The sequence below is a fragment of the Berghia stephanieae genome, chromosome 1, assembly GCF_034508935.2.
Source record: "Berghia stephanieae isolate SIO BIC M18660-M18661 chromosome 1, UCSD_Bste_1.3, whole genome shotgun sequence".
NCBI lineage: Eukaryota > Metazoa > Mollusca > Gastropoda > Nudibranchia > Aeolidiidae > Berghia > Berghia stephanieae.
This window is the reverse complement of record NC_088360.1, coordinates 69395171-69420170: the sequence shown is the minus strand read 5'-3', so window position 1 is coordinate 69420170 and position 25000 is coordinate 69395171. Positions and strand designations below refer to the sequence as shown.

At 35.3% G+C, this 25000-nt stretch overlaps 1 protein-coding gene across 1 annotated transcript in view; it reads left to right on the top strand.

The window, feature by feature from the left end:
- LOC144980513 (neuroglobin-like) overlaps positions 1-25000 on the top strand; it is a 130962-nt gene that overhangs the window by 67690 nt on the left and 38272 nt on the right. The window lies entirely within an intron of this gene.

The window sequence follows — 25000 nt, the reverse complement described above, 5'->3', positions numbered from 1 at the left end:
TATTGATTTTTGAGACAAGAATCAAAGTATTTTTGTGTTATTAGTTGTTATTAGTTATCTTGACAAAGATAAATACCAAATCTTTGCTTGCATGGTACTAACAGCTTTTTAATTTATAATTTAGAGCAATAAATGTTTTAAAAGAATCACATTATTCAAAGAAAATACACAAAGCCTCCTTAATACGCTTCAACAGTCATGACGTCACTTCCCTCGTTACGACGCATGGTAACTTAGTAACTGGCTCTAATTTATCGGAACAATGGCGGACGCCTTCATGGAATATTTCTACGACGAGCATAAAAGTGTATCCAGAGGAAAAAAACATTATAAATATGATCATGTTTTGACTTTTATACATTCTGATCACATGGCATATGAAAAGTTCTAGTCAGCATGAAGAATAAAATGTACCCATTTTCTTTGTTTAGAACCAGGCTTCTCGTCCTTGCTGGGCGACGTGACATCAGACTAGTGAATCCAATTACAAAATGGAATATTGAGCTGCATTCATTTTATCAAAAATCAGAGTGTAAGCATCAGTCATTATCCACAATAAGCGCTTCTTGAACACGAGAAATGATAACTTACATTACCTATAAGGTTATTGATTATTTTGACCACAACCACCATTAGACTACTACTAACACTCTCCCTCTTCCTCTAACTACTACTACGACTACTACTACTACTACTACTACTACTACTACTACTACTACTACTACTACTACTACTACTACTACTACTACTGCTACTACTACTACTACTACTACTACTACTACTACTACTACTACTACTACTACTACAATGGCTGTTCTCTATCAAGTTTTAATAAGTTTAATCAAAACAACAAAAAGGTTTTCGTTAACTAATATGAAAAGATTTATCTTCATTCATGAACTTTAGGGCTGCACTATTCCGATAATTTATATTTCACTTTTCGAAAACCGTTGATTTGTCCAAATCTTTATTCAGTGCACATTATTACAATACAAAATAGATCTAATATTAACACGAACCAAAGAAATCCCTAAAAATCGTTTGGTTCTGCTGTTTAATTTTTTAATTTTTACCTTTGTCCATTTTTTTAAAATTTAAAGAACTAGTAAAAAGCCCGCAATTTCGCGGGGAAAGAACTATTTTCATTCGATATTGTACCCACCATCATTTAATGAGGGCCGATTGGTAAACAACGTTGTCTGTGTAATTTGGTATATCCTCTGTTGATTTTTCTGTGTGGCCCAACATGAAGTGTAAGGCACTATAGCCTCTGACCCGTGGCATGGCAACATAAAGTTGTCCGTGTGTGAAAACAGGTTGTGGTAATAAATCATCTGCGAAAATAAACCTGAAGTAGCAGACGTGAGCGGAGTTAAAAGACGATCCTGGGAGGCTTTCTGAAAGCTCCTACAAAGGGAAACAACTCAAATAATATTCCCTCAACTAACCACAAGAAAAAATAAAACCTAGTACCTTTAACTAACCCTAATAGTAATAGGAAAAACAAACACCCTAGCATCTTTGCTAAGACTTACGGCAAACCTTAATTTTTTTTTAAATCCTCCGATCTCGAGCTAACCCTAATAGAAAAATAAACCCTCGGATTGCTTTGCACTACTTTTCAATACTTCACAAATCAAAATGGCCGCCGAGAATCAAAACAATAGTCAAACTAGGAAATTTTAAACTTTCATAAATCTATCAAGGTTTGTTCTAGAGTTTTTAAAATGCTTCTATATGATGACAAATTGAATAAATAAACGCCTGACAAAAGATCAACGGTGAAAATACAAATTGAAAGAATACAGGGGAAGTAGGAGCTTTCGGAATGTCTCCCCGATCCTGGGATCGAGAACTTACCTTACAGTACAGTAGTACAGTACTCTGGTGATCATGTTTTGAGTGTTGATTGGTAAAATTGAGAGTTTGTCCATAATTCAAAACTAAGTAATATACACTGATCTAATTTACATGAAAGAAAATGGGTGTCTTGACCACTTTAATCCTGAGGTCAAATTAAAATCTGAAGCAGACGCGAACAGTATCAAGTATTCCATAATAATAATATGTCTAATTTTGATTTGTTCGGGCTAGAAGCTAGCCAGATACAATGGGTACGATCTATATTACATTTCCATGTGCTCAATGTCATTGGTCACATTGCAAAGTGTGCTCAAAATGACCCACATAGTGAAAAGTGTTCACATTTTAAGAATAACCAACGTTACAATACTCTTCAACAGTCGTAACGTCACTTCCTTCCTAGTGACGCATGGTAACTTAGTAACACTGGTTCTAAACTATCGGAACAATGGCGGACGCCGTATGAAATATTTCTTCGGAGAGCATAAAAGTGTATCCAGAGGAAAAAACCCCCATAAATTTGATCATGTTTTGACTTTCACACACTCTGATCACAAGACATATGAAAAGTTCTAGCCAGCATGAAGAATAAAAGTAATGATTTTCTTTGTTTAGAACCAAGATGGCCGCCGTTGCCGGGCGGCGTGACATCAGACTATTGAATCGTATTGGTCATTTTGCTCAGCATGATACATGGGTATGTTTACAACGTTCATAAAAAAGCTGCGTGTTTAGATACATTGAGAAAACTCCACAGATGACTTCCTGCTGCTGTCACTAATGATTTATACTTATACCGACATCCCTTATTTATTATGTTTTGTATTTATTTTCAATTCCATCGTATTTATTTTCCAACAACTGTCTACACGTTTTTATATGTCACTTTCTAAACTGCATTACACAGTTCCTCCATGCCTCCCCTCTTTTCACTAAATTAATTGCGCACCTTTATCGAGTATTCTATTTTAAGTCGTGCTTCCTTACAAAGGAGCATACTATTTCCTGCCAACCAATGTTTTGTTTATTCATCTTAATTACACCACTACTATATTATCTCATTCATCTGTGGTGTTTCATTCATCCTGTTTTGTTGATAAATGGAAAACCGGAAACGCTCATTTGATCTGTTTTTGTAATTAAATTGAAGCTTACATTCAATTTCACATTATTATTTATTTCTTCGAGCTTCGAGAAGCAACATTTACATTAAGTGAATACATTATTTCGAATGCAACGATTTGCGTAAAAACGCCAAACTGACAACTTTTTACAGTGTCGAAATTGGTTGTTTTTGAGAGTGTTAGTGTCGTCGGTACGTATTTTATGATATCTGTTTGACTCAACGAACTTTCAAACTGACTTTAAATTTTAAAAGGAAATCAAGCGAATCTGTTTATCTATCTAAAAAAATACATTTCTAATTTTCAAATCTTTCAGTAGAGTTGTGCGCCGTATAATTTTTTTATTGACTCAAATAAGCACAATGTTCTCCACAAGGCTATATTTTTTAAAGAAAGGATATATTGGTTTTGATTTTTGTCTCATCTTTATTTTTGTAAGGTTTCTTTCGCTTGCCCTATTACTGGTAATTGCTATTCTTAAATATTTTTCTAAGATTTATATTTTAAAGAGAAACATAATACACGGAACTCGCAGAAAATGGCGTACAGCTCCAGCTTTCTTTCTTTATATTCTGCTGTTATTGCTTTTGTCGAAGGATGCCTTCCGATTATCAAGACCCAGTGCATGAACCATCCAAGCGATAGCTAACTAATCTCACCAAGCTTCCTTGTCGCCATTCGTTCCACAAAAACGACCCCCGGCAAGATTTCACAACTAAATTTGACACAGCTGAAACCAAATATTCGATTTCGATTTTAAAAAAGAGATACAATAAAGAAAAATTATAGTTGTACAGAGTAAAAAATAGAATACGATGGAATTAGGAGGAATATCGACACTTTTCTACATATTCTGACAACAATCACTTTTTGTCATTTTGACCAGAAAATCCTTTATCTATTCTGGCCATATATATTTTACCTCGAATCCCAACCAAAAAAGATCACAGCCAACTTGTCAAAATTGTCAAAAAAGTATCAAAACCCAGGACTTTTAAATAAAGACGTCTCCGATTAAGATGAATTCCATTTTTTAAAAAATATTTCTGATTTTTTAAGACAATTATGACGAGTTGGGTGGTATCTAATCGATAAATTCTTGAAACAAAAAGTTTTCAGCCTGCTTGAAAATGATGTTAAGTATTTTCAAAGTTTGACATGGCTAAATTAGACATACTGAATATGGATGATAATTGATTTATCATTTAATTAACAGTTACAGCTGTAACAATGCATTTAATAACAAATGTTCTGATAAACATTGTAATTTGTGCTATGATAAAGGTGGAATTTTGGAATTCATTACCCGCAATGTTGAACAAATAACCATTCTTTTTCTGGTTCTTCTGATCTCCCGTGGTTTTGGAGAATGTGACTTGTGTGACTTTTCACACTAATCAAATGGATTTTACAAACAATACATTGTACTTGTGCCAATTTTATGAACTTTACTCACCATTCTATTATTATGTAATGCAATTTGTCCTGACCTGTTTTTTAAAATCCTTTAACCGATAATTAATCTGTGTAGTAAATCAAAGCCATCTAGATAGAGACGTCTATATTATGTGTTAACATTTTTCTTCTTTTTATTTTTTAGAATGTTGAGATTTTAGCAACATAGTCATATAATTTGTTTGCCTTTAATTTGGGATTATTTGATCATTTGTTTTCGAAATGTTTGTCCCTTTTGACGTTGATCGAGGAATTGCGTGACAAGCCAATTCCTTCCTCCAAGGCGTGTAATTAAAGATAAAATTAATTTCTCTTTACTCATCCAAAGAGAAGTTTAGGGTCTATCTTGGACAAAGACTGGGATAATCTGGCGTCAACCTCAGACTAACTATTGAATTTCGTGCTAAAGAGCAAACAAACTAACAAACAAACAAACACAATAAATATTTTAAAAAAATATTTTTTTTAAACGAAAAAGAAACGCGATGCTCGAAGTGGGTCTCGAAGACATGCGGTGGTATTGAAGGCCGCAAACATGATGTCTACTCCCGTGACAACTATTTCAATTTCTTTCTCATAAAGATGATATACTCGATGAGATACATGTTAAATAAAAGGAGTCCGGGTTCGAATTTATTATGTGCGCTACAAGCTGCGCCACTCAACAACACTACAAGCGGCCCAGGTTTAATCTAGGGATGATTGAGAATAACCATAGGGTCCCTTATAAAATAATTGTAATAATAATCAATTGAGTACTGACAATACTAGCAAACACCCAATGCAAGAATGCCAATTCAATCCAAAAGCTTTAATTAGTTTACAAGAAAAAATAGAGGGAATGAGTTGAAGGAAAGAATTCGAGAATATGAATGATTTATTACTTTATTTATTTATCCCGTATTAGATGAGTCTCTGGAAGGATAGCTCTAAATATGCAGATTTAATGTATTTCTTAATGAGAAATAATTTTTTTTCATTTATTTAGTTTGTTTTTTCTTAATCATGCGTGTCACTTGAATTCAACTTTGAAAGTGGTGCAAGCAAGGCCGATCGATGGCTTATCTGTAATCCAACATGCAAATTGTCATCGAACTGTGGTCATTGAGGTTTCTCAAACCAGGACTTGGGTCTATTACAGGCTGGCCCTTCACAACTAGGCGAAGACAGTCTCTTTGCAGCGGATGGGAATTTACAGATGCTACTTGGACAATGGCTGATATAATGGAGGAAATGATTAATTCTAGCATGGTTTATATATATATATATATATATATATATATATATATATATATATATATATATATATATATATATATATAAATATATATATATATATAGGTGATCACAAAAAAACGCCGCTTTTGTCGTCTTGCATTCCGAGACTCTTCATCGGATTTCTTCAATATCTTATATAAACTTGACTCAATTCTTGAAATGTTTTGGATAGACATTCAGCATCTAAAGCAATCCGAAATAATACCGTTTTCAGATGACGGTCACAGATGTCTATGGTACAGAAACATAGGCTTAAGGTCAAAGCTGGGCAACACTGACATCAGTATTGCCTCGTGACACTTAGAAAACGCGATCTTTACATTTTGGCCAGAAAACATTATGGACTTCAATCAAATATTGATTATCCTCAACTTCTCAAAGTCTCAAACCTGACACTAAAGAATTCTCAGGTTTGAGAATTTTCCACAAGTTGAAGATAATCTTGAACGATTGACATTTGAACTGAAATATTTTGGCCAATTTCTTGTGTAATGTATTTGATGAATGTACGACAGTAAAGTATGCCAAGGCCGCTTGATTTTTAAAAAATGTTATTCACAAGAACGAATAAGATCACGCCAGAACAAACAAAGAAACCAACAAACAAAGAAGATGACATAAAAAAAAACATATGGACCAAAGTTTGTATGCCAAGCTGTCTGGAAAAAAAATTCCCCATCTGGTTATATTACTCTATTTTAAGGCAGCTACCAGCATTAGGTTTTAGACACATGGTCAGACATGAACTTGATGATTCTGTGATGTAACTAAAAATGACATCAGACCGATGTGTGCATATACGCAGGTCTGACATCCGAACCCACTTATCGGCCTAATTTAACATTTTTGTAATTGACAATATTTTGCGTCATTTTTTAAAGCTTTCCATTACAACAAAGAGCCCATAAGGAATTGGGTTGTCAGACCTGTAAATGAATGCACGTCGCATCAGACCTAATTATGTAAATGCGCAAAAAACTGGACTGAAAATTAAAACACGTCAAAATTAAATCAACATTTTACACGCCTTTAGTTTGAGTATCAGTACGGTTAGAGAGAGAGAGAGAGAGAGAGAGAGAGAGAGAGAGAGAGAGAGAGAGAGAGAGAGAGAGAGAGAGAGAGAGAGAGAGAGAGAAGGGGGGGGGGGGGGTGAAATGAAGGGGAGGCAATAGGAAATAGATATCTAATTATACAAAGTGTCAAAGACATATCTTGGAAGTTGTTACCCCCCTTGATTTGGTGTCTGTAGGAATAACAGATCTTGTGTAAATTGTTGTATTCACATATTGTCACAAACAGAATGTAATCAAAATAAAAAAAAAGAAGGAAAAAGGAAGATATTTTATCCCATATTCCTAGATCTGTGAAGAGTTCTTTACCCCTTCTCCATTACTATCATTACCATTCACCGACAAACGCTGCAACCACACCGAGTACATCTGCACTCTCACACAATCACGCGCGCACGTTTGTGTATTTGTGTGTCTGTGAGTGTGTGTGTGTGTGTGTGTGTGTTTGTGCTTATGCGAATGTGATGCATGGTTAGCGGAATGTTGGATGTATGTGTGAGTACAGTATTATTGTTTTTTTTTTTCTTAATATCTTATTTCATTCATTTACTTTGGGGGTAGAAATGTTCGGGCTATTAGAAGAGAGAGAGAGAGAGAGAGAGAGAGAGAGAGAGAGAGAGAGAGAGAGAGAGAGAGAGAGGGGGGGGGGGGGAGGGACTAAGAAAGAGAAATGACTTCCATCAACGGAATGAGGATAATAGCCCATTGATCAAAGGCAAGAACTAAACAGGAAACAAGGATGGTTTCCGGGTGAGCGAATCGAATGTTAATAATAATTTTGCCCACGGAAACCACCCAAAAATGCTTCCAGCACCTTTTTCAAATTAAAATAATTCAGCGCCAGAAAATATTTGAATCAAATAAAAATGAATAAAAATGCCCCTCCCCAAAATTCTTAAATTTCTTAAAAGTTCCACGTCTAAGATTTTTTGGGGGACAATTTGGAGGTTTTCTTGATTCATGGATATCCGTAAACATAATTTCTGCTATTTCATTAGGTTTACACAGTTAATACCTTATCCGCTCTCAGTTAAGGGAAAAAAGTCGCGGGAATGGAAGAAAATTAATTTGGCCAAGGTTGTGAACAATAAGGAGGTAAAGCACAAATTTTCACATGGGACATGCGAGGACTTAGAACAAGAAATGAAAGACCACGCCACGTTTTGCCGAACTGTCAACTTTGAGACTTTTTGGCAATTGAAGGTCGTGTAAATCGATCGATATCATTTGAAGTAAAAGTTTTTAGGTCAAAATGAAATGAGGCATTCTGTCTCTTTTTTCTTTCTTATATTTCTTCTTGAACTGACAAAGGTATGATTAGCTGTATGAATATAGAAGTTGTACTTCAGAGCCGCAACTCATGGAGTCTGATTTATTTTGATTTTATAGCACTAAACGGACAATAGAAATCTTCCCTTGCTACTTCCTGGAAAGGATGATGTAATTTCCACTGTATCTGACATAACCAGCCGTCTAGTCATTGCTGCCTGCCTGGAACGGGCTGGCGGGGGGGGGGGGGGGGGGGGGGGGTGATCATAGAAAATCTCAACAGCACCCGGGATTGATACCGATTGATACTCGACTGTAAGGCGAGTGCTCTACCTCCTGGTCTATCGGAACCCAATGTATGAATATAAATACTTTTTGTATGCCTTTCCGCATGGCATTGTGAGAAGCAGTTGCCCAGGCATTCAATTCAGGAATAGATAAACCATTAAACACTCATCTTGGCCTATAAGAATCATAAATACTAACCAAATCACCAAATACGGGTTATAAACCTGAGGCTTTTAATCTAAAGAACAAATATTCAACAATTACAACCAAAAGGGTCTCATCTCTAATTTTGAACATGGAAAAAGCGAAAATGCTTAAACAGCGGCTAGAAAACCTCTTGGACCAAACCATTCGGTAACATATCCCCCCACCTCTTCCTTGGTATCAATCAACGATATTGGTGTGGTGTCAATACGTCTGAGAACAAAATGTTGAGAGATGCATATATGTAATACTCACTAAATTCATAGTTTGTCCACTCTTGGTTTTTAATATTTTCTTTGCGTATACAAAGATATTAATGTGCCAAGTTGCACAGATCAAACGCAGAACATACACACACACACATACATACACACGCACATACATACGCACATACTGTGTGTGTGTGCGTGTGTTATGTGCCTATGAGAGAGAGAGAGAGAGAGAGAGAGAGAGAGAGAGAGAGAGAGTGTGTGTGTGTGTAAGAGAGAGAGAGAGAGAGAGAGAGAGAGAGAGAGAGAGAGAGGAGAGGGGAGAGAGAGAGAGAGAGAGAGAGAGAGAGAGAGAGAGAGAGAGTACTAATTTAAATTTGACCCAATCCCCCGGGGAAAAGGAATGAAAGACAAGGACATGCCAAATCAATTGAAAAAAACATTGTCGTACGCTGACAAAATACATTGTTTTCACTTTGACCAGTGCACATTCCTTTCAAATATCTATCAATAATAATAATAACCCTAAATATGTCAAAAAGTCTCAAACCTCGACTTCTTAAACAAATTGGTGTGATCTCTTATTTATACATTTTACGGATCATAATTTATATAATGTGTGATTTAGGTGGAGATTAAATTTTATTTAATAAAACAAATAGTGATAATGCTTCGACCACTCGGGCGTTTTACATAGGCAGTCAGCATCCACACCCGTAGAATCGCCCATTTAATTTAGTTTAATATAATAGAGGTCTGCACATTCTTTGATTTCCCCGTTACAAAATAAATAATAATAATAATAAACAGCAATAATTAATGGCTCGTATAGCCGTCTAAGAATATAACCTTCACAATAAAATTAATAGTGAATAAGAAGAAAACAAGATCTAGTCCCATTTATATTTGACAATGAATTTTAGTTTGATTTATTCTGTTTTTTAAATTATTAACTTAGGTATTTATTTATTATGACATAATTGAGCACTTAAAGATAGCCAAAGTATTTGTTTATCTTTGCGAAGAGATAATCTTGTGGAAACCGAGGTTCTTAGCGGATCTGGTCATCTCTCTGGTCCTTAGTGCTTAGTGCAGGGCTTATGTAATGATGTCAGGTGGAATTCCTCTTCATATTCCAGCCTAGGAAGGGTTGAAATCTGGTTTGATGTGATAAATATATACATGGCGTCAGATTTCTCCGTGTTAAATGTCCTTGACTTGTCTGAGGGAATCGTGTGCCTCCAGACAGTGTTACATTTTGTTAGATACGTGTACATTATATTGAATTGTAATGAAGTACTAAGCTTATGATAAGGTTAATGTTTGGTTCAACGCTAGTCTAAAGTCAAACCTAACACACAGGTTCAAATTGGCATATATGGCTAAACAAACATATTAATATAATGTAGTCTACTGCGTGAGTAAGTATAGACTCATAAATTTTCTAAGTAAAATAAGTAATGCTAACGCCCATATAGCATGAAGTAAACAAATGATAGTTACGCCGGCCTCATGAACTTTACAACACTACAACTGGTCTAAATAAAACAACGATTTTGTAATGTATGATAAAATTACATATATCCAAGTCATAATGGTACATTGCATAGCAAAGTCATTGTCATGGTCTAAATGAGTGATTAAGAGCTAACTCGACTACATGCATAAAATAAAGATGTGCAGAATAAGGCCCCCAGAATTTTCTAGTTACTGTTTAAAAGAGCAAATGGCGTTATGTTTAAGATGATATGAATAGAAAGAAAAAAATTTAATTAAATATGAGTCTTCTGATAAATAAATGGTGATCACAGTTACAAATGAGAATATAATGATATTACGCATCTTATGCGACCTTGATGAGATGATTATAATGTTAGATATTGCGGGCGGACTTGTGGGGTTCCACTTCCAGTTTGAGAGTAGTTCCTCCGACGGTCCCCTGCTTGATAAATTCCTGACAGTGATTGAACTGGCAAAGGTGACAGAGGAAGCTCCGGCGTCTTGATGGCGGAAATCAAAACTAGTGAAGTGCTCCACAAAGTCCCGAGAGTAAGATATAAATCTCGAAAACATAGATAATATGAGTAGTGGAATAGTATGGCCGTCAGGGCATAGGTTGTTGAGAGAAGTGAGTGGGGAAGATCAATTTGATCAGCTTTTATAATAAGTGGCCACGTGACAGAAGGTAGAACGAAAAGTATTCACTAATTTGAAATTAATTCAAAGAGAAGGCTATTAAAGGAAAGATGATCTAATATTAGAAGGTAACGTTTTTCTAAGCCAACCGAAATATAACTGGAGTGAGATGAACTCAGTTCTTGCTAAATTAAAACTTTAATAAAATAAATGTGAATTGTATTTATATGACAGTCATGATCATACAATCGTAGGGTATATGAAGAGTAGGCAGATAATATTCTTGATACATAATCTGTAGATGAGTAAGTATTTTTTAAAAATAAATCACCCATTTTTTAATAGTACTTAATAGAATAAAAGACAGTCTTTTCCTTTGAAGGTTCATTTTGAAGTGAAGCATTCGGTTCAATGTACGTGGTTAAATAGGGTTCAAGCGAACAGCCCTCGGTTCACAGGCTTCTATGTTTCGAAGCTAGTGTGTGGAATGGAGGTGGGTGTGTCTTCAGATGTTATTCGGAGAAGCTATTCGATTTGACAAATATGTGTGAAATGTCATACTGGCAGGGGAAATAATTTCGTTGTCCACAAATTTAACAGATGGCATTTTTCATCGTAAGGTATGGGAAATACCTGTTGAATGTCCATCGTCACAATACCGCTATTGTGTTTGCTGTTGACTGATGTCTGATTTGAGGCCGAAATAATCCTTCTGATTTCTTTTCCGGCCATCAATGTCGGTTGTGTTCGAAAGTGTTATTGTCTTCATGTAAAGGTCTGTCAAGCTGGAGTATAATCCTGGGTTCGGAAGCACCAAATGAACAGTAACAATTTTGTCACCTTTTTAAAGAAAGGAGATAATGCTTTCTAACATATCTAAGAAACACACCTACCCAATTTAATATCAGGATAGAAGAGGTCATGAAAAAAAGACTCAATTCAACCGGGTTCGAAAATGGGCCTTGATTTGACACAATCCTAGTTTTTCTTTCTTTCTTTCTCTCTTTCTATTTATTTTCCTGGCACTGTGCCACATTTTTCAAGCATGAAAATTTATCTTTCTGAACACAACGCACTTTCATAGATATGATTTTATTAACTCGGCTACGAGTTTCTGATTTTTTCTATATTGAAAATAAATGCAATGGAGAAAAATAGTGGTTCCATTCTCCTTGGAAGTGTAAAACAGTCCTGGAAGTGTAAAACCAGTCCTATGGATGACTGGATGAATACTTTGTGCAACAGATCTTCTGGTTTCAGAGTGATCTTCTTATTTTCTAGCCTATGCTGGTCATCAATTAAGAACATTCATCCTTACTGTTTACGCCCCGTCATCATAAGACTCTACTTATAATTCCACTACTAAAATAGTTATGCCACCTTATGATTCAATATATTATATATAACCTATTCAACGATTATGAACTGTCCAGAGGACTTTTTACACACTTCCAAGGAGCATTGAATTGGAAGAAAGGAAGGTGTGACGTGACGACTTCTGTTTTCCATTAGAACCACTTCCTTCCCAACACAGTACTCAAATATCTCCATTCGGAAAGCTTCTTCCATTTCCTGTGACGTAAGTACCACTATTAATGCCAGAACCCAATTGATCTCCATAATATTCATCTTTCATTTCCAATCCTAGCATTTGCCAGTGATTTTTTTTTTATCAGAAAAGGATGGAAAAAAAATATATTTTTGTCTAGTCGCTAACATAAGATAATAATAAAATAAAAAATAATTGAGTTTTGGAGAAATAGAACCGTCATTTCCCGTTTCTAAAAAAAAAATGTATAATTGGGCTTCGAGTTTTTTGATCTATTCAACACCACTTGCATTGGTTTGGTAGAAAGAACCACAACCAAAAATAGCAATAAAGCCGCATTTTCAAAAGAAATAGAGAATCATCGTAGAGGCAGTCAATTAAGCGAGGGGGGGGGGGGGGGGCGATAAGCCAAAATTAGCTGATGATGATATAAAAAGAAAAAAGAAGATTCTTACAAAAAATTCTTTGACAATTTTTAGATATGACTGTAGGTATCGAGAAATAAGATATTCTCTATAGCTGTTGAAAATTATTCCCAAAGTCAGCGAAGAAAATTTGTTTCGTATTTTTGCATTAAATGTATAATCTAGAATCCTATGACAGATGCATCTATTTGCAGGACGTGAGCGTCTCTATGTTTCATTGAATTATGGCATCTACGACTGAGCTTTTGTAATGTAGGGGAATTCCATGTCGTTTGTTTGTGAAAAATTCCATGGTAAATGTGTCATTTTAATTTTATTTTTTTGCTGAAAATATAAAATTGAGAAATTAGGGAGCAGGCATCGGTGTAGGATAAAGATCTGAACAAGTGTGTATGAAAGGTAGCAGACAAAACAAGGATTTTACTTTCTTGGTTTGTCTGGAACCTTTCATACACACTTGTTCAGATCTTTGTCATTTTAATGCGCGATTTGTCTGATTGTCGGGGATTAATAATTAATATTCCGTTGACAATAATAATAACAGCATTTACTATTTTAACCCAAATAACTCGCCCTCACTCAAGATGTACTTATTTACAGGTCTGATAACCCAAATTGATATGGGCTCGTCATAGTAGGAAATACTCTCAAACCAACGCTAAAAATTGTCCATTACAACAATGTTAAATCAAGCCCATAATTTCATTTGGTTATCAGAACTACTAATGAGCTCCCATCCTCATTCAATCAGTCTCGTTACTTCTTTAAAGTTGAAACAGGATATCTATCAAAATATCGTTGTCCACATTTATCGCTATATTCGTATTAAGATGACCCTCCATGTGTCAAACACCTACTGTTCTTAAGTAGCATTATAAGTCTTAAGGATACTGATTTCTGACAAGTTTGGTAGTCATTTTAGTCATCCTTTAGCTTTGTAGTCCTTAATCAGTTACTCGCAAAGTCCCAGGTTTGAAAGTTCTTGCCAAGATGAGAGTCATTTAAATCGATCGATATGTCTAAAATATAATGACGTGTCTTTCCAGAGTACGGCAGTTAACTGGTTAAGTAAGCGTTAGGAACCCATGTAAATCATTTAAACACATTTGGGCCCAATTTTATGTAAACGGACTAGATTTAGTTATTTACTAGTCCAGTAAATGACTTGCTAGTTTTAAGCCTAAGCGAAGCAAGTGACTTTAAAAATCGAATTTTAGGAACGTTTTCTAGTCCCTGACTAGCTAGATTCTTGCCTAAAAGAGGGGGTTGTAAATTATGTCGACTATTTTTAAAAATGAGCTATTATATAGCGCGACATCAACTGAAAGTGCTCAAAGGGGTTCCTGGCCAACAGCAACATTTAACACGTAGGACGGGCATGACGCCTGTTAGGCAAAATTACATTTTTTCGGACAGAGACAACACTGTTCACGGCCAGGTACTCATTTTAACCCGAGTAAAGAGCCTTCTCCAAGGACTCAACTATGCGCCGAGCGAGGCTCGAACCCAGGACCTTCCGATCCGAAAGCAAGTGCAATACCACTAGACCACATAGCCGACTAATTCGATTATGTTGTGCTGATAACATCAAGCTCTCTGGTACACGATGGTAGGTAAGATACCAGCCTTCATACTTTCAACGCAAAAGATTTCCAAAGAGGAAATCAGCAACACGTCCGGTATATATATATATATATATATTATATATATATATATATATATATATATATATATATATATATATATATATAATTATTTCATTCCGTTTCATATTTGAACTTACTTTTGCCATGATGAATCAAATCACGTGATATTGACTGTCGACTGATCAGACTACAATGATGTCCATGGCCGACTGTCAATTCTAATTTAGTCCAATGAAAGTTTTAGTGAAACTCAAACAATCTGAACCAAAAAACAAAAACAACAAAAACCCAACAAAACAAAAACAAACAAAAACAAAAAAGCAAACAAAATACAAAACAAAAACAAACAAACAAACAAACAAAATACAAAAACAAAATCAAAACAAAACAGAACGTGTGTTCTGATGAATCACATTATTTCAGTCAGTTACAATGCCAGCAGAATATCGTTTGTCTCCACTATACTTTCTTTTTTTTTTTTTTTTATTCATTGACGCAGACCCTTCGACTTTGAGTTTCCGTTCACTCGCAACTCGCGAGGCCGATTAGAGTTCGGGTTTTTTAAAGTTTTTACTCAAAAAATGTGTACTTCGACGATCTTACAGTTTTTAAAAGTCGATGTCAATAGTATCAGGACACTTTTTGCCCCTATCATTCGTAACCGAAGTATTTTCCTTCCGTAACGAAGCTCTCTCAATCTAAAAATAGCTGCTATCTTGCCGACGCTATGATGTATCCTAGTAACTAGTCTCAGACTAAGCTTGAGCCCGGCCTCAGCAAATTACTAAAACTTGCCCAAACTTAGTACGAAGGTGCCGTAATTTTAGTCTGGGACTTGCTTGGTCACATAAAATCCGATTTTTTCGTCAGAGACTAAGCGCTAGTCCGCGTTCATAAAAACAGTGGATAATGCGCTCGGGTGGATAGTGCGCTCAACGTTTTTAAAAAATTATTAATGCATAAAAACTGTTTTCTGACTGAAATGTTTTGAAAACTGTTCTGTCATCAAAGGGTAATATAGATCTATAGACATCCTAATCCAGTGTTTGACCATGGAGAAGAGGTTTCTAATGACCAGATTTATATGCCATTCCTTTTTGACTGGCTTGGCGTTTGGTTGGGATTCCATTATCTACCACTATCCTCTGATGAGCTAGCAGTACCTAATTAGATAGCGGTTCTAATTTTGATCTGGCAGAAAGTATTTAACCAATCATGAAGATGCCAGGAAAATGTTTCTTCCCGTTGATACGAGATCAGGAATTGATTCCATTAGTTTGACTGCGTTGGAATTTTACTTTGTTGTCGTTCTATTAACAATAATTATTGATCCTGCTCAGAGTTGGTTAATGTTGTCAAAATGTGAGTCGCCGCTTTGCTGAGTCAAGCAATGTTGAGTTTGGTCATTATACAGATGGCTGAAAATGGAGTCAAAATTCTGGCTCAGCGCTGTCACCTTTTGTAGAGCAATTAACATGACCCGACACAATACATATTGAGTCCTACTCGGTTATTATAGACAGTGAGGGGTGTTGAGTGAGTGATATTACAAAGAAGTCTAAAAGACTTTCTTGTACTGTATGGAATGTTTGTAGAATAAATGACGCACTGTAAAGCGTACTGAGCATAATGAATCCCTAGAAATGCGGTATATTACAGGTCATATTCAGTTGTCTATCCACTCGTATTCATTAATTCTTTCATGGTTCGTTACTTATATATGTATAATTTGATTTTTTCAAATAGTAATGATAATAATAATGATCCTATCCATTCATTTATCGATTAATTAATTAACCTATTTATTTACTCATTTATTTATCCCTACATTTATATATTATTATTGTCGTCGTCGTCGTCGTCATCATCATCATCATCATCATCATCATCATCATTATCATCATTATTATTATTATTATTATTATTATTATTATTATTATTATTATTATTATTATCATCATCATCATTATTATTCTATTATTATTATTATCATTATTAGTATTTTATTATTACTATCATTATTATCATCATCATCATCATCATCATCATCATCATCATCATCTTCATCATCAACATTATTATTATTATTATTATTATTATTATTATATTATTATTATTATTATTATTATTATTATTATTATTATTATTATTATTATTATTTTATCTCTTTCGAGTTTTCGATATACAGCACCTATAACGAGGGATGGTTTGTTTGTCATTGATATTTTGCAAAATAAAGTGGGTGAGTCTATTTTGGTTTCCTTGATAAATTTAATATTTTCACTATTTATTGTTTTCTTTATAGAAACCCCGATGCCCTCTTCTCCTCTTTTGCGTTGAAATGTCATGTGGTGTTTGTAGCATACACTTTAAATGTGTCTATGTGTCTGATATATCAAATTCACTATTTGCTATTTCATCCAGGTTTCGGTTCCTATAATGATGTCGGAATTTGTAATTTCAATAAGATTTAACAGTTTTCTTTTTTTCCCCAAATACTTTGAATGCTCGCAATACGTCTAGATATTTATGTGGTCTGTGTCGGTGGTTTGTTAAGCTAGCGACTATTGTGTTGATTTGTGTGTTGTTTTATTTTATATGATTACCATTTGTTTGATCATGATGGTTGACAATTTAGTTGTGATTCTTGGTTGTATTGATGATGTGCGTTTATCGTTATATAGACCGTCTTCCTCTCTTCCCCTTCTATCTGTTCGTGATTGCAAACTAAAATGTGTTTGGTTTTCATTAAGTTGATTGTATGGTCTTGTGGTTTAAAATGGTAACGCTTCGGGGCATGGGGTTGTGTCGAGCTATAAAATTTATTTATATACCCCTCCCATTGTGTCAGATCAAAACATTGATCATAAGTAAAATTCAGATAGCATAGGCCGATGTTGCTATCATAAAAAGTGAATTAAAACTCGCAGAGTGACAACAATTGTGAAGTTTTAAAAATAGCATTCTGGTTCCCTGCTCTCGGTATATTTGGATGTAAACAATTCACAATAGATAAAAACCAAAATGGTATTTTTTTAAAAATCATCTGAAAATACTTGTTCAATATCACAGTAAATAACACCAGAAAATACATTGTCACATCACGATCGATTTGATATAAAATTCACAATACTCCGATGGAGAAAACATTTACAGATTTGAATGTAAAACAAGAGCATGATTGGAGTGACTGGCAGGCTCTAACAATCAAACACACTTCTTAATGCAAAGATAACTGTATAGACGGAACGAAAGTGACGTCACTCAGCTATTTGTTGTTGTTTTTAGATAGCCATTTTAATTATTAGTTCTCACTAAGTTCTATCGATCAGAAGGTTACACATATTTTTGTGTGTTGGTACGTTTTATCCGGCTGGTGGATGTTGTGAGAATTTAAACTAAACGCAAGCATCGAATGTCAAAAGAGTTGAGAGTCAATATTGTTCAATATTGGTTTCAAACCATATCATGGGTTCAAATTAGAGGAAGGCGAAGAAGGTGTAACGGTCTCAGCCTCCAACAGTTACCAGGTAAAGGTACCTTGATTAATATTATAGTTTCAAATTTGATTAGCATAGTTTGACTATTAGCCTTGACTAAGGACGAAAAGGGAGTTTGGGAACGCAAGAAAATATGCAGAGGAGAGTTCGTGACTCTATGAACACTAACTCTTGGACATCTTATAAGCAGCGCTCACAAGGAATTAATCTCCCTTTTAAACTACTGCATCCAATTATTAAAATGGATCTACACCTTAATCCCTATTCTGTCCAAGTGACGCATGATCTCCGTCAGGCTGATATCGATGCGCATTGAATGATGCCTGGTTTTGTGACAAAATGCTCACAACCCCATATTGAATCAATCGCGTCTGGTTTGCAGATGGCAATATTTTCAGCTTTACAGCAGGTTTTAGAAAAAACAGAGGGACAAGAGAACACATATTCAGTTTGCGTCAAATTATTCAGAAGCATCAAGAAGTAAATTCTGGCCTCCACACTTGTTTTATAGACTATTCGAAAGCTTTTGATTGTGTTAATCATGAGAAACTATGGGAAACTCTCCTGGAGATGAACTTTGATCCTAGAATTAGAAACTTGATAAGATCCCTCTATGAGAACCAACAATCAACGGTACAACTAGAAAGCGGAACAACAGAATGGTTCAAAGTTACAAAAGGAGTAAGACAGGGATGTATTCTATCACCCCATTTGTTCAGCATTTATACTGAAGGTATAATGCGAGATGTGGAAAACGATGTCAGGAGAAGTAATTACAACGAACCTAAAATGCAAGGTCTACCCATAAAAGATCTGAGGTACGCAGACGACACTGCACTATTGTCCACAACACCGGGGGGACTAGAGAATCTAATAACATCTGTAAAGGAACATAGCGAGACCAAAGGCCTTAAGCTGAATATAAAGAAGACCAAAATCATGAATACTGACAAGTGCAAAACAGATGCCATCATAAAAATCAATGGAGAAGAAATAGAAAGAGTAAAGAATTTTGAATATCTTGGAGCCAGGATTGAGTACAACGGGAAATCGGCCCCAGAGATCAGGAGGAGACTAGCAATGACAAGATCAAAGCTAGAAAAGATGAATAATATCTGGAAAGGGCAGTGCATTCAAACAAAAATCAAAATCCTCAAAAGTGTTGTTTTCCCAACTGCAACATATGGATGCGAAGCATGGACTATCAGCAAAGCAGAGAGCACAAAGATCACAGCTTTTGAAATGGCATGCTACAGAAAAATACTCAGAATATCATGGACTGAAAAACAAACAAACAAAGAAGTCCTGAGAAGGATCGGAATAAAATCACCAATTCTTCTTCAAACTGTAAAGAAATTGAAACTGAACTATTTTGGCCACACGACTCGCCACGAATCATTAGAAAAGCACATTCTGCAGACAAGGGTAGACGGCAAGAGAGGAAGAGGTAGACCAACAAGAAGCTGAGAACAAGATATATGTGAATGGCTGGTAATGACAGCAACTCAAGCAAGTAGACTGGCGGAAAACCGTAATCTGTTTCGCAAGAAAGTTCGGGAAGCAACGTCCTACGCAGGATCAGCTGATTAGACAGACAGCACTGTAAACAAAAAAATCAAACGTGTTATTGACCAACACTTAAAAAAAGAAACAACAACTAACTAAAAAACCTCTCCACAGTTCACATGGTCATCGGTACCCATTTGAACCTGGACAACGAAATGTCAATGTTAAACAGGCTAATTACAGAACGCTTTTCGAAAATCATTGGCTTCCCTCTGTAGGAAATGGGTCAATACTGAGAATTCATGTTTCCCAGAAGATGGTACGACTCCACACATGGCCAATCAAACGATGCAAGATTTTAGGGCATTTCTCACTTCAGATTGACAACACTTGAACACCCCATAGGCCTGATTTCAACCCGTTTGACTTTTTCTATGGGAAATGATCAAAGAACCCAACCTATGTTAATTCTGATTAGACACATATTGAATTAAAGGATGAGATACAGAGAGTGAGAAGAGCCCTGGCCACATGAAATGTTCAACAGTTCAACAGGAGTTTCCTGAGCTCCCATAGTGGGCAGGGAGGCACTTTCTGTGTCTTCTATCTCCCCATATCTGCTTTCCAACATGCTTTCTGTATTTGTCTTTGAATGGGAAAACTTGGTTTTGTCCGGGCCCTGGCCTGATATCCGACTGGAAGGGAAACGGTCAAATGTTTAGATAGAATTTTGGGAGATGATATATTTTGTATTGTAATTCATCTCTCTGTTATGCACTGTGTTATTTTCTATTCTACTTATAAACATAATTTGTATACATTTTCAAACAAAGTACACTGATAGTGTGCTCTTAGAATCTACATATGTTCCTTATCTGAACCATTATCCTTCTTCTTACTCTTATTTGGTGCTTTAATTGTGATTCTACAACTTTTTACTATCCCATTTTCTTCCTTTTTACCTGGACTGATATGACCTAAATGTGTTGCAAGTGCCGTAAAACCCTTAAAAACAATTAATAAAAATAAAACAAAAACAAGAACAAACAAAAATGTATTTCATGTCAAACCAATTGTCCTCCAATAACATTAGCTGGAACGTTTGAAATTTTCAACTTTATAAATGAGTTATAAAACAACAGTAATTTAACCTAGTACACTTTCTTGTGGTATATATCTACTGTAGATAGTTCAACACTCGTTTTTTTTACCCTAATACTTCAATTTGTGTGTATGTGTAAATGTGTGTGTATGTGTGTATGTGTTTGTGTGTGTGTGTGTGTGCTTGTGTATGTTAGTATGCATATGTCATTGTGCGTGTTCGCACAGTATAATTTTTTTGTTCTACTCTCACATATTATTTTTGCCACGGATCAAATTGTTCCCAGCCAAACCAAACATTCTTACCCACTTCCTCTATGCCCTTAAGATGGATCTAGATGTTTGTCCATCCCGATCGCATTCTTTTCCCCTTTCCTACTGAGTGTATTTAGCACTGGATTTTAACCAGTTAACTGCTGGACTCTGGAAAAACTCGTATTAAAATAATTGGCCAGAAAACCCATTCTTCAAATATCAATTGATTAAGATATCCCTCATCTTGGCAAAAGCTCTCAAACCACGGACTTCGCGAAGTTCCAGGTTTCAGAGTTTTGCTAAGATGAGGGGTATTTAAATAGATCGATATTTTAAGGTCAATTTTTCTGGCCAAATATTTTAATACGTGTTTTTCCAGAGTCCGGCAGTTAGCTGGTTAAAAGTTTTCTCCTTTTCAATAGACTTCGACAACAAAGGCCGGCAAACAGGCAACCAGGCACAATAAAGGAATGTTTTTATAAAGAACCAAATCCAAATTGGTCCGACTCACTATGGACCCAATCACACAAAACCCCGTATGAAAAAGAAAGACTTTGATGGGTCGCCCAAGAGGTAATTCAAATTGGAGGGGGAGGGAAGGGAAGGGGGTGGGGAGGGGATGGGGGGAGACGTAAGCCATAAACAAGGTCTTTGGAGGATAAAAAAATCCGATCCATTTTACAGTTACGCCATAATATTGTTTGGAAAGCAAACACATGGTGTTTGAATAGACTTAAGGACATTTCATGAATCAATTTAAATACGATTATCGAGAACACGCAAATAATGATATATTCTGTAGAGGTTTTTATTCCAATTTTTTTTGGACAGACATTGTTCATATTTATAAATCGATAATTATATTGTGCTTTCATTTTTATTTTTCTGATCCACATTGAATCTCCTGGTTTTAAGCTGCCCAAATAAGTACAAGTTTTCCTTCTCCATTATCCATCCAATCAGTCCAGCGATCTGTCTACCCATTCCTCTCTTCGTCTTTTGTTTGCTTATCAGACATCCCAGCTAGAAGTGATGTCTGGTGTGCCGCTTTAGAATTTATCGAAAGAAAATAAGTAGACGAGAAAGTTTATACGAACCTAACAAACCCATAATCCTCGCAATTACTATCTAACTAAAAACTCTAAATGATTAACCCATTGTTTCCCCCACTTATTTTATAAATACTGGAAACTTTCCACGGATAAACAGAATTACAATGTTTGTTGTTGTTGTTGTTGTTGTTGTTGTTGTTGTTCTTCTTCTTCTTCTTCTTCTTCTTCTTCTTCTTCTTCTTCTTCTTCTTCTTCTTCTTCTTCTTCTTCTTCTTCTTCTTCTTCTTCTTTTATTATTATTATTATTATTATTATTATTATTATTATTATTATTATTATTATTATTATTATTATTATTATCATTATTATTATTATTATTATTATTATTATTGATGGATCCCCCTGTAGTCCAGACAGTGCTCTATCAATCAAATTAGCAATTCAAAGCATATTAAAATGAGTAAAAACGACTCACATTCGTCCAAGGCAGCTGTTTATACACTCAATCTGTTTCATCAGCTGGATCAGATCTTCTCGGTTGAAGAATAATTTATGGAATTCTCCTTCAACCATATATATATATATATATATATATATATATATATATATATATATATATATATATATATATATACATATAAATATCACGACAATGCAAAGCTATTGATAGAAGATATTGCATTTTAATTTTATAAAAAAAATTCAAAAATTTTAAGTGGAGACAAATTATGATAGCAAGAGATACAGTAATTCTCGCCTACTATTTGGTACGGTAGCCATTCGCACGATGATCTTTAGTTCCCTGCCGAATGTTTGAGGTCATATCTGGATGTACTCATCATCAAATTCTTTTCCGTGTGTGATTCAAATAGGGTATCCGCATTAACAATTTCCTTACCGATCCTTTTCGGTATTTTCCCAAAATGGCAGGGTTACCCAGCAGAAAAATTGCATTTTAAAACTCAAACAAGCTCTCTTCAAAGCAACTTTATGTTCTTAATAATTAAACAAAGATCATTCTTCAAAGTTTGTGATGTACAAAATAAATCTGAATAAGAAAAATGTATATTGTGTCGTAACAAATGTGTTTGCTGCAGGTGGTAAGGAGAGGGTTAAGTGCGAGTTCTCTTTCTTTCTGAAGCTCCAAGTGTTTTCGATAGGGTTCGGAAGGGGGTCACGACAGGCCACAGCAAAACAGGGATATTGTTTCTAGTTGTGATCTGTGGTTTCTAGTTGTGATCTGTGGTGATTCTTTGTCTTTACGGCGGGGTATTGTCCTGGATAAAGAGATCTATCGCTTATTTAAGAAATAAAGGGACCAATTGATTCGATAAAACCAGTTCAACGTAACCTGCTCATCTGAGCCTTTGATTGATGCTTATTAGAGGTGTTTTGTGTGACTCGAGTATACTCATCACAATATGGTGACAACGCCACACCATCTGTGTATATTCCTCATATGATGACCACATTATACTATCTGTATATGACAGTTTGTATTTTTTTCATCATAACGCTCAGTGCCGTCAGTTTTCGTGATAATGAAACACTTTGATCTTGGCCTAATACAATGACTAAAATTGGCTGAAGATTTCGATCTAATTGTTTTCAAACAGTGTGAAAACATGTCACAAGACGTTTTGGAATGACGTATATTTTTGGGGGCGGGGGGGGGGGGGGGGGCGCTGAGTAGGCAGACAATAAAAAGAATGGAAGCATCTGAGTTGTGGTTCATATGAAGAATGCGGAGGATTCCATTGACAGACTGAAAGACCAAAAAAAAAAAAAAACCAAAAACGTGATGGCGGAGATAGCGGAGTACTCACGATCGTTGATGAAGAAGATAAGAAAGAGACATGGAAAATTAATGTGGAATTTTATGATACAGAAAGGATTGGAAATTGATTACAACGGGGATGTTGGAAGGAAAAAGAGCATCTGGCCAGCAGAGACAAAAGATGTTGGACGGTTTGAAAAAACAGATGTGAACAAAAAAGAACAGCAATATGTTGCCCTGGATGCAGCGAAGAGTGGACTAGAGAGCTTTGATCGCCAATGCAGTGAAACGCCGCACAACATGAATGAATGAAAATAAACAATGCCAGCAAGTTTCATTCTCCCAGTATGTCTAAACAAGTAATCGAGAGCTATATCATGATCACTTATAAATTGAATTAAATAATCAGCGCGTGAATATTTTCATAAATAAAACAAAAGGTTTTCCTTTCTAGAGAAAAAAATATTTGCTTTGTTTATTTTCAGATTAAAGACTGGAGAGAATACACACCATTGGTTTGAAAATGTTATACACATATCTACCATCATTTGAGACGCACATTTTAGTTTAAAAATTACCGTTGAATATGGTCATTTTGCATCATTTGGAAACCTTGCCTCTTTGTCTCTAGAATAAATTTAAGTACATTTGATTTTGTGGCGGTACTTTTCTTTATTAAGACATCAATTGTTTTTTTTAAGTGAAAATAAATTGATCATTTATATAGAGCAATATACAGTACATGTGCGCAAAGCGCTTCACAAGGTGTCCATAGCCAACAACACAGAGACATAAGAAAAACATACGAAAAACGGAGCTACAAAATTTATAAAGAAAATATGAAAATGTGTCTATTTGTTATTGCATTTGTCTGTGTGAATTACATTGAAGCCTTTATTATCCTCTTTCTATGTGTTTATACTAAATCAAATGACGAACGTGTCGTTTATTTGTGGTTCTATTCTGACCTACAATAGTAAAACACAATAAATTTTATTTTGGACCCAAAAAGAAAGAGGTCCTAGATGATTTTTGAACGTTTTGATAAGTTGCGGGTCAATTTAATCTTAACCACTTTTCTTCATGCATAACATACATATTATCTTTCATTCTGAAAAATTGTGAAGCAGGCAGTTATTTGAAAAATGATGAAAAATGAGAGAAATATATAAGTACCAAATGAAAACAGAGAATAAAAATATAGTGGTGCCTGGGAGCCAACCCCTATCAACCCCCCCCCCCCAGTCTCTCTCTCTCTCTCCCTCTCTCTCTCTCTCTCTCTCTCTCTCTATT